The sequence below is a fragment of the Acomys minous genome (assembly GCF_964271855.1).
Source record: "Acomys minous genome assembly, chromosome: 3".
NCBI lineage: Eukaryota > Metazoa > Chordata > Mammalia > Rodentia > Muridae > Acomys > Acomys minous.
Genome location: NC_140485.1, coordinates 91158706 through 91169012, shown reverse-complemented (window position 1 = coordinate 91169012; position 10307 = coordinate 91158706). Strand labels below are relative to the sequence as shown.

General features: G+C 41.8%; 1 pseudogene across 1 annotated transcript; it reads left to right on the top strand.

Moving 5' to 3' along the window:
* The first annotated feature begins 336 nt into the window (after positions 1–336).
* Positions 337–8381, top strand: LOC311593817 (phosphatase and actin regulator 3-like; annotated as a pseudogene). Its single transcript has 2 exons — positions 337–426; positions 6965–8381. The product of its transcript is annotated as a phosphatase and actin regulator 3-like (transcript).
* The last annotated feature ends 1926 nt before the right edge of the window (positions 8382–10307 follow it).

The following is a 10307-nucleotide window of genomic DNA, read 5'->3' as shown; positions in this document are numbered from 1 at the left end:
TAAAAAATTTTCCAACATAATACTTTTATTGATTAGTTGGGAATTTTATACAATGCACACTCACCACTCCATTCCTCCCAGGTAGCCCTCCCACCTGTATGCCTCCCTCGTCCCCCAAAGAAGAAAAAACCCACACCAAGTCCAATTTGTGTTGCCTATATACTTATTGGAGCATGATCAAACTCCCACTGGCCAGCCCCTTAATGATAAATGAGTATCGCCCTCCCTAGTCCCTGCCAGAAGGCATTAAATATAGAAATAATACAAAAAAGAAAGAAAAAGAACAGCAGTTTCTTCATCTTCTTCCTCTTGGATATGTTGTTACTCAGAGGCAGCATGAGTGTGCCCCTGGCCAGAGCCTGCGTGATGCTGTACACCGCCTTGGTGGCCGCATTCAGCAAGGGCATGCTCGTTTGTCCACTGGAGGTGAGCTTCTATGCCTGTAGCTGCCTCTGTGGCTGTGTCTCTCCTAATGCTTCTCTCCTATCTCTCTTATCTCATATGTGTGTGTGTGTGTGTGTATGTATGTATATGTAAGTATATATATACATATATATGTGTATATATATACGCACACGCATATATATGAATATGTATATATATATATGTGTGTGTGTGTGTGTGTGTGTGTGTGTGTGTGTGTGTGTGTATTTGCCCAAACAGCTTTACATGCAAATACTTATTGCAAGGAGTCATTGGTCTGGTTCAAGGTTTCTTCTGCACCAGAAGAACTGGACTAACCTTGAGAACCATCGCTGATGTCTTGTTGTTGCTCAGAGTAAGGGTGTTCTAGTGGCTGAGCAGGGTGTCTGGGGGCAGCATCCTTGTGAACTCCAGGCCACTGCATACCTCCTGCTCATGCCAGGAGCTCTTCTGCAGGCAGCAGGGCAGGCAGCCAGAGCTGCAGCTGTGGGAAGCCCCATGCCTTTGGCCCAAGCCTCAGGGCTGAGCCTCAGGCTGGCCCTACTCAGCAGCAACATGCTCCTTTGGCAGCGCTCCTATATCGGGTCAAGTCTCTAGCTTCACTTCTTTCTGTCCTGAATGTGGCTCCATTCGGCCATTGATTTTTTTCCAGTTTCATGAGAACACTTTAAAAAAGCATCTTTCTATAAAACTGACTCTCTCTCTCTCTCTCTCTCTCTCTCTCTCTCTCTCTCTCTCTCTCTCTCTCTCACACACACACACACACACACACACACACACAGACACAGACACACACCTCTCTCTCTCTCTCTCTCTCTCTCTCTCTCTCTCTGTCTCTCTCTCTCTCTCTCTCTCTCTCCCTCTTTCTCTCTCATTTGAGGCAAAATTTTCTACGTAGCCCTGATTGTCCTGGAACTTACTCTGTAGACCAGGATGACCTTAAACTGAGTTCTGGGATTAAAGGGGCGCATCACCACTTCCTATGTTCTTTTCTAATGTGGTTCTGGAGATGCTGCCCTCTCTGCAGGCTCACCCTTTGCTGCATCTCACCTGGCAGCCTCCACGTCTATCATTTGTAAGCTGGTGTGTAGGGCCAGGCCAGGCGAGGGAGGGCTCCTTCCTTCTCTGTCATTCACCTTCTTTCCTTGGTGACTTCAAACCTGACTAAAAAGTCAGCCTGCTCTTGGAAATCTTCCCAATGTTGTTTACAACAAGCAGTCTTTTCAGTAGCCTCTTCAGGTTTCCTTATAGCTTTTCCATTCACCTGTATCAGTATGCTCTTTCTTAGTGGTTCCCATGTGTTATTCATAGCAATGATTTTTTTGGGGGGGTTACATAAGAAATTTTGTTAAAAGAGAAACTGCTGTTCTGTTCTTTATTTTTTTATGATTTGTATACTTAATGCACAATGCACAATTATTAATTAGAAGAGAACTATTTGTAACGCCTTCTGGCATTTTTATCGCCTCCTGTAAACAAGATACACACCCATTTTACTTCCCTATATTTTTATAACATTTCTTGGAGGCATATATTGCCATCTCTATTTGTACACGAAGATTTTGAAATTCAGGGTAATTGAGCGATTGCTTATAGTCATATAGCAATGCAATGGGGGATGTGCTACCATGAAAGAAAGATTGTCTTTCTTTGGCTTCTTTAGATGCATGCACATTGCCTTCCGTACACCGTCCTGTGTGAGAAAGAAGTGAATAGGAGCATCGGCTGCAGATAAGATGCAGAGGGGCTTTATCTCTCCTCTTCTTCCATGCTAGACGGTATCTTGCCAGCTCTCACACTGGAGTGAGTAGGGTTCTGCTCCCAGCCTGTGCTTCAGTGAGCCTGCCGTGGTTTGGATGACTTCCATGGAAGTCCAATAGTGACATCTGAGCAGAGGTGCCCTGGGGCTAGACTGGACCAAGGGTTCCTCACCCTATATCCCTGTCCCTTAGAGTATTTTCCTTTTTCTGCTGCACATGGCTTGTGGGAGTCCTGCATGTCTGCCTGTGAGGTTGTGTAAATCCTCACTGGGTAGATCACTACACTTCATACAGACCTGTGAATTGTGTACTATCTTTGAAAGCTTGGATTTTACATGGGCAGAGCAAGTCAAAAGTTTTTTGCCATGGCCCTTTCTATTCAGAGGACAGACTTGTTCTTTAGGAAAGAGTAACCTTGCCTTCCTTTTATTCTCAATGGAAGCTAGTTTTCCATCTATTTATTCTGGCTTCCTTTTGGCATATAACTTTGAATTCCAAAATATTTGGCTTTTGAAAATTAAGTTTTTACTTTAAAGAACATGGTTTTTATCTCAGTGTGGTGGTGCAAGCCTGTAATCCCAGCACTCAGAGAGTCAGAGGCAGGCAGATCTCTATGAGTTCAAGGCCAGCCTGATCTAGAGAATAGCAAAGGATACCCAGAGAAATCTGATCTCAAAAAACCAAAGCGAACCAAACCAACACAAAACAAAAATCAACCAAATAACCACACAATCAAACACACAAAAATCATGGTTTCTGTAGATGAGAATACAAGGCTAGAGAAAGGAAAGCTGGTGTCAAAAGGGGACTAGTGCCACCCACCATGTTGGAGTACACTAGGTGACACAGCAGCATTACAGTGATATATTTTCTCATCCGTTGAGCACAACTCACCATGCTCTTATATTCTAGGACTCACAGGAGTGACCTGTGATTATGAAGCTTCTGTTCCATGCTTGCCTTGGCTGCTTACATCTATCCTCCTTGTCTTTGAGAGCTGAGGCAAGAGGATTGTGGATTCCTTGTGGATTCAGTGTCATCCTGGGTACACAGAGAGCTTCTGTCTCACTCCACCCCTTTTCCTGAAGGAAAGGTTTTGCTTATTATGTCTCATGACATGGATGCAAACTTTACGGTAACTCAGCACAAAACACATTACTGGTTACCATCAACTGTGTTAAAGTTGTTGAATAATTGCACGAGTAGGAATAGGTTATGTGAAGGCTCACGTAAGATAGCTAGGAAGTGCTTAGTGTTTCTGTCATTTGGTCCAGAGCAGACAAATTACAAGAGTATGGTAGAGTAAGACAGAACATGGCAGGGCACTGCAAGGCAAGGCAGAGCAGGGCTGGGCAGGAGAGTGAAAACAGCTTCCCAGTAGTCAGGAGTGTGTGCACAGAAGAACCCAGGTTTACTGCTGAACCAAGACTGGCTTGTGATAGAAAGTTGAGCAAATGAGAGAGCCCCTCTAAACCCAGCTCTTCTCCCACGAAATACAGTTTACAATAAAACCATGTGTCACTCACAGAGAATGTTAAATTTATTATAAGAAGTCATTCAACCAAAAATAGCTACTTGACTATTTTACCTTATGTTTATAAAAGAAGGTTTTGGTCAGCATTCCACAAGCACAGGTCCACAGTGCCCCATCATCTCTGCATCTGGCACTGCAATGCATACAGCCAGTAGTCCTGAAGATCCCAAAGTGAAAAACTTTATAGATTATTTAACAAATGCATTTCAAGAAGGAAAAATAGAGTAGAAATCTGAGTTAAAGAGGGTTATCAATTAGTCACAATGTGTAGAACCAACTGGAATATTTTTGTTTTGTTTTTATTTTAGTTACTTAAATATTTATATTTAGCTTTAATATACATACACATATATTTTGACACATACTACATGTTGTTAAATGTGTATATTGTATAAGGGATGAACATAATTAACTCATGTATATTATGTTTAAGCAAATTAAAAACATAATAGTTAATTGGAAAACTTAAGTATTAACTGGGTATTTGTGAACATTAAGTGATTGTTGTTTTTAGGTCATAGTTGTTGGTTTTGAGCAAATATTTTAGGATGATTTGAATAAACTTTTATCAAAATTTGGAATTACATTATAGTAATAGTCTGACATGAGGCATTTGAGTTAGGAGCCAGGCCTTTGTGGTGGTTTTTTAATGCTCATTTTTCGTCTTTTATGTATGTTTTGAAAGTTCCATAGTAAAATGAAAACATTTTAAGTACAAAGAAAATGTTCTTTTTATTAATTCCAAAATGTCTGCAAAACAACATTTTAAAACATCTTGACATTTCAATGGAAACAACGCTGTCCCTTTAGTCATTCTTTTATTTACTTATCTTTCCAAAGATAATTGTCAATGAGTTCAGCACTTCTCACATTGGTATCCTAAAATGTCTCAAAAGGAAATGGTTGGAGCTCTTAAACTTTGTACATGTCAGAGTTTCATATAAAAGATGGGGGTCCAAACTCAAATTCTTGTGTTTGTACAGCAAGCGCTTTACCACTGAGCCATTTCTCCGGCCATCAACTTATTTTTTATGGTAAATATGTAAGTGAGGGATATGAACATGAGATATTGGTCTGCACAGAAACAGAAGACTTTAAAGGAAGAATCATTCCCTTCCTTTTGTTAGGTTCTTCCTGTCTCCTGTTGCTAAAAGGCAAATGTAAGCTTCTTTAGATGCCACTTTTCTCAATGTCTGGTGTCTTTGCTGTGACACCAGCATGAGTTCCAGGTGCTGATGACCTTGGTCTTTATTCCTTAGCCTGTGAGCACAGGCTCACATCTGAGCCACTCACCCAGCTTCTGGTTGACCACCATACATTTCTGAAGTGGTTTCCTGGTGCCTTATTCATTGCCCTTCTTAGCTACTGCAGTTATCTCCCAGGTCTGCCAGTGATGACCCCTGCACTCTCAAAGTCACATGGGATCTGCCTGACAAAAGAATGGGCTTAGCTAAGTCACTTGATCTTGTGATGAAAGCAAGTGTAATAATGGCCAGGAAACACGGTTGCTGTAGGGTATAATGCCATAACCAATACAAAAGTTGAAAAGTGGTAGGGTAAAATTCATACCATACATGCTGGTATAAAGTGCTCAAAGGAGCATCGAATAAAATTAATTTGGTTTCTCCATGTTTATGACTCAAGTATATGGTATTTGTAACAATAGGGTCTTACCATCAAATTCTGGAGGGCAGCAACGGCAGTAGCCTGTAATGCCTGGGGAGGGGGGGCTGTCTATGGGACCTCACTAGATAGCAACTCAAGAAGAGGTAACCCATTCCTTTCACTGGGGTCTTATTTAGTAGTGTGTGTTATCTGGTTGGTGTGTTCTCTCCCCATTACAGAATAACTACATTTAAACTTTAATGTATGTGTATGTATAAGTATAAAGTTTAAGATGCTTCTATAGTAGTAGTTTTTCATGTGGCTTTTCCAAAAGACTTTTACTGTTAAATAACCCTTTCCCACATTACCTCCTCTATTCTAGCTTCTCTTTCCCTTCTCTCTTTTCTTCTTTTCATTCCATTTCCCCCTCACACATATTCTCCTTCCTTTTGCTTGAGGGATCCTTTGTTGGTTTGAATAAGAATGGCTCCCTTAGGCTCATACATTTGAATGCTTAGTCATCAGGGAGTAGCACTACTTAAGGAGGCTTAGGAGGTGTGGCCTTGGTAGAATAAATGTGGTCTTGTTGGAGGAAACATTCATTAGGGGTGGGCTTTGAGGTTTCAAAAGCCCAAGCCCATTGTGGTGCTCTTTTTCTACTGCCTGTGGATTTGATGTAGAACTCTCAGCTTCTTCTACAGAATCATGCCTTCCCACCACCGTGCTCTTTACCATGATGATGAGCCTCTGAAATTGTAACTAAGCCACCAACTAGACGCTTTCTTTTATAAGAGCTTCCTTGGTCATGGTGTCTTTTCACAGCAATAGGACAGTGACTAGCACAGATCCACTTCTTCCTTGTGGCCCTTTATTTCTAAACCTCTATGGATGCTCCAAGTGAAACACATTTATAAAGCCTTAAAACTAGTATGTGCATAAATCGAGCTTTGCCTGAGAACTCTGGTAGAATGTTAGTCTTCTAGAAACAAATTTATTCCTAAAATCTTTGAGAAAAAAATAAAGATAAGAGTAAAATGTCCCAAGTAGTCATTTGAAATATTTACATTCTTTTGTAAATTTCAAGAAAGTGACTATTTTGGTTAAATTTAGCTTTTAATAGTAGTAGCAGAATTTTATTATATTACTGACAGATTTTGACTACTCAATCATCATTTAAAATAATACATATATCACATTCTGTATTTCATATTTTACTGGAGAAAGTCCAAAACTATGTTAATTTTAAATACTCAGATTTAAAAATGTAAGAAAATCCATTTTGCTCCATGATGCTAAGCTTTATAAATTTTAAGTTGATATTATAAAGCTGAAATTTAAGGCTACAAGTATGATTGTATTTGTAGTATTGATATTTCTGAACTAGTTTTCTTTTTGCCCCCTTTTTCCTGAAATACAGTAGCATAAGAAAATAAGTGGTTTACTTAATAAGGATCAAGTAATAAATACTCATCTTTTGAAATGGTTTGATGAACTGTTTCTACAAAAGCTCATGCATTTTAAAGGCTTATCTGCCAGTGAGGACATTGAGGTGACTGGGTGATCCTTTGAATGCCTTACCTGGGGTTGGCTGGAAGATGCTTCCTGACAAGGGAAGGGCAGAGTCAGTGAAAGCTGGCACTAGCTGCCAGAGGTGCTAGAGAAGAAGTTGGCAGGCAGGCAAGACCAGAGGAACTCATAAACCAAAGGCTGCTAGATATGGTGGAGCAAGACCCTGAAAGCAAAGCGTGTAGTCCTAACGAAGACCCGCAGCTTGCACAGAGTGAGCTGTCCTCTGCCGGAGAGGAGGCACTGACCTCGGAGTATGTCCAACCCTGAAGCCTCTTGGCCAGTGGGGCAGACCAGGCCTCTCAGGATGAGCTTCTGTGCTCCGATGCCCATCTGGAAGACATAGCCAAGATTACATCTGCATCCAGTGCGGAAGAAGCAGATGCTGGCAGCCCCCTGCCCATGACCGACGAGCTCTTTCAAGCCTTAGCTGGGTCTGATTCCCTGGAAAATCCTCCCGGATACCTGGTGAGATCTACAAGCTGCTGGTGAGATCTCTGTTGCTACCCACCCCACCACCCAAGGCCAGCTGTAAAGTCACACACACACACAAAAATGTAGCAGATCAAGTTGCCTCTTTTAAGGCCCCAGCATGAAGAGCAATGACCCGGCACTCCGAGGACAGTTTGCCACCTCCACAGGGTCCCCTCATCTCACTACTGTCCACCAGCTATTGCCCCTCAGCCTCGTGATTGAGGAGCTACACAGGGCATTGGCCACAGAGCATCACTAGGACAGTTTTCAAGGACAGGAATGCACAAGGTCTCCAAAGAAGAGGCTGGATGTGTCCAGGACATGCAACATGGAGTGGGGCAGGAAGCGTGGAGCTTTGATGAGGGCTCAGAGAACAAGTGGCCTGTCGCCAAAGACTCCGAGGAGAACACGGAGAATCTGATGCCGAGCTCCGAGCTCAAGGATGACTTGGTTCTGTTTTAGGATGAGGAGGCACTCAGCGACTCTGTCATCTCCTCTTGCCATGGCGGTGTAAGAAGGAGCTGCTAGGAGCGAAGCTGAGGAACGGGCCGACCAAGCAGGAGCTAGAAGACCGGAGCATCGTCCCCAGGAGGACCGATGAAGACAGCCAGGAGGTCTGATAGCAGAGAGAAACGAAGCTGTCCAAACAGCTAAGCCAGAGACCTGCCATGGAGGAGCTGGAGAGAAGAAATACTCTGAAACAAAGGAGTGATCAGTCAGAGCAGGAAGAAAGGAGAGAAATCAAGCAAAGGTTAACAAGAAAGCCTAATGAGAGACCCACTGTCGATGAATTGAGAGAAAAAAAATTCTGATCCATTTTAGTAACTATGTTGAAGTAGCGAGAACACGGACATGAGGGCAGACAAACCCTGGACAAGACTGCAGCGTCAGTTAAGGCAGCAATTCATAAAAAATTAAATGAGTATAAAGGTAACGAAATGGCGGTGCACACATCCAGCAAGTGCTTGACAAGATTCCACAGGCATAGAGATTTTCTTCTAAGAAGAAATTGTGTTTAATATTTGATAGCAACACTGAACATTCATCAGGGAACTTTTCTCAAGACTAAATGCCGTGTTTGTGAGAAGAGAACAAGTCAACAGAGGTGCAACCTTCTTGACTTGCCTACAAGAAGAGCAACCCAGGGGACACTCTCCCTTCTTTGGTGTCTGTGGCGTGTGAACTGTTGGGGTCACTTTAGGCCTAGAGTAACTCTCCTGAAAGAGAACTAATTTGCCTTCAACCTTGTTTTACAGTTTTGTAGCATCATGGAGGGTGGGTGTCATGCATGTGCAGGCTCACACTCTTAGCCCACCATGATGGACATGTGACCCAACGTCATTCATTCAGTATTTTTTGAAAAGACATTTTTATCCTGGTGATTTGAAATCTAAGTTCATGTTATAGAATGATTTACTGTACTATACTTTCTCTTTTTTATATGATGTTCAACAAAAAAAAGTGCAGTTCCAACATTTTGATTCCTGCTAATTTTGTTCTTTAATTAAATGTCTACTTATTGCAGGGGAGAAAAAAAAAAGAAAAATCCACTGTTGACTCTATGGCTGAATGTCTATTAGAAGATAATTGACCAGGTTAATTCTTTGAAGGATATATGCTGTCTCTGGGTTCCTACCTCATGACTTGTGTTCTTGCCCATAAAGAGCTGATTGCATCAGCTCTGCCTCCCTATTCCATGCCCAGTACGCTATTTGCTTTCCAACATTTCACAACAATGGAGCCAAATGCCTGGAAGTGAAACTTCTAAAATGTGAGACAAATCGGGTTTTGTTTTGTTTTAAGTTTTTTCCCCCAGGCATTTTGTCACAGTGTTGAACTCTTATGGACACACCTGTTATTTCCTCAAGGGTGTATTTCAAGAACCCCAGGGACTTCCTGAAACTGAAGATGATATCTATGATGGGTTTTCCTATAATACACACTTATGATAATGTTTAGTTTATAAATTGGTCTCTGTAAGGATAATAGAGACTAATAACAAAATAAGGAGATTACAAGAAAGTGAATGTGATATCTCTCAAAATATTTTGATACACTGTAGATCATATAAACTTTGGTATATAGTTTTCTTATAAGCTGAGGACTTCCAATTATTCTCTTAGGAAACACTTTATGGCTATTTCAGGCATTCCCGAACTGCCAGCATCATTACTCTTGCACTTTGGGGTTGTTACTTAATAAAATAAGGTTCTTTTATCACCAGCATTGTAATATGCATCCATCCGATAACCCATACAGCTGCTAAGTGTCTGACAAGCAGGTTGAGCTACACAAGGAAGTGGAGGAAGGGATGGGTTGTCTGTGTGAGATAGAGGAGGATGCACAAAGAGACAGAACACCATGCTTCTCAGAATAACACACACCTAAACTGTTCTGATGCTTTTGGTGTTTTCTATTTAATATTCCTGGACAGTGGCTGACCCTTAGCAACTCACTGTGTAGGAGATAAAACCACAGATAATGGGAAAGCACTGTAATTTGGAAAGTTCTCACATGTGCTGCTGCTGCACTCCCAGGATTTCATCAGTCGGCCTCTGAGGCTACCCTAGCCTCCACTGTACATCAAGGTCAGTGAGAGTGAATGAGGCTTTACAGTAAATTTTAGGTTTTAGGCAAGAGAGAAATCAGATCTCAGGTGGAGAGCAGAATACAAGAAGAGGAATGTTACCAGGTGGCAGTGAAATAACACCATGCTGCCCACGGACTAGTGTTCTGTGATTGAATAGGATGTAATGGGTTAAAGGGTTAAAGGGTTAAAATGACTGAGTGGGTTGTGAGGCAAGAACGGATCTGTGATAAGCACATTTAGGGCGTTTCACTTGTACAGAATGTTTTATTAGGGACGTGGTGATGGTCCAACTTTTTCTTGTGCGTATCTTACAGTCAGAAACTGCCATCACTACTGGAAAACAGTTCTTGCTGGT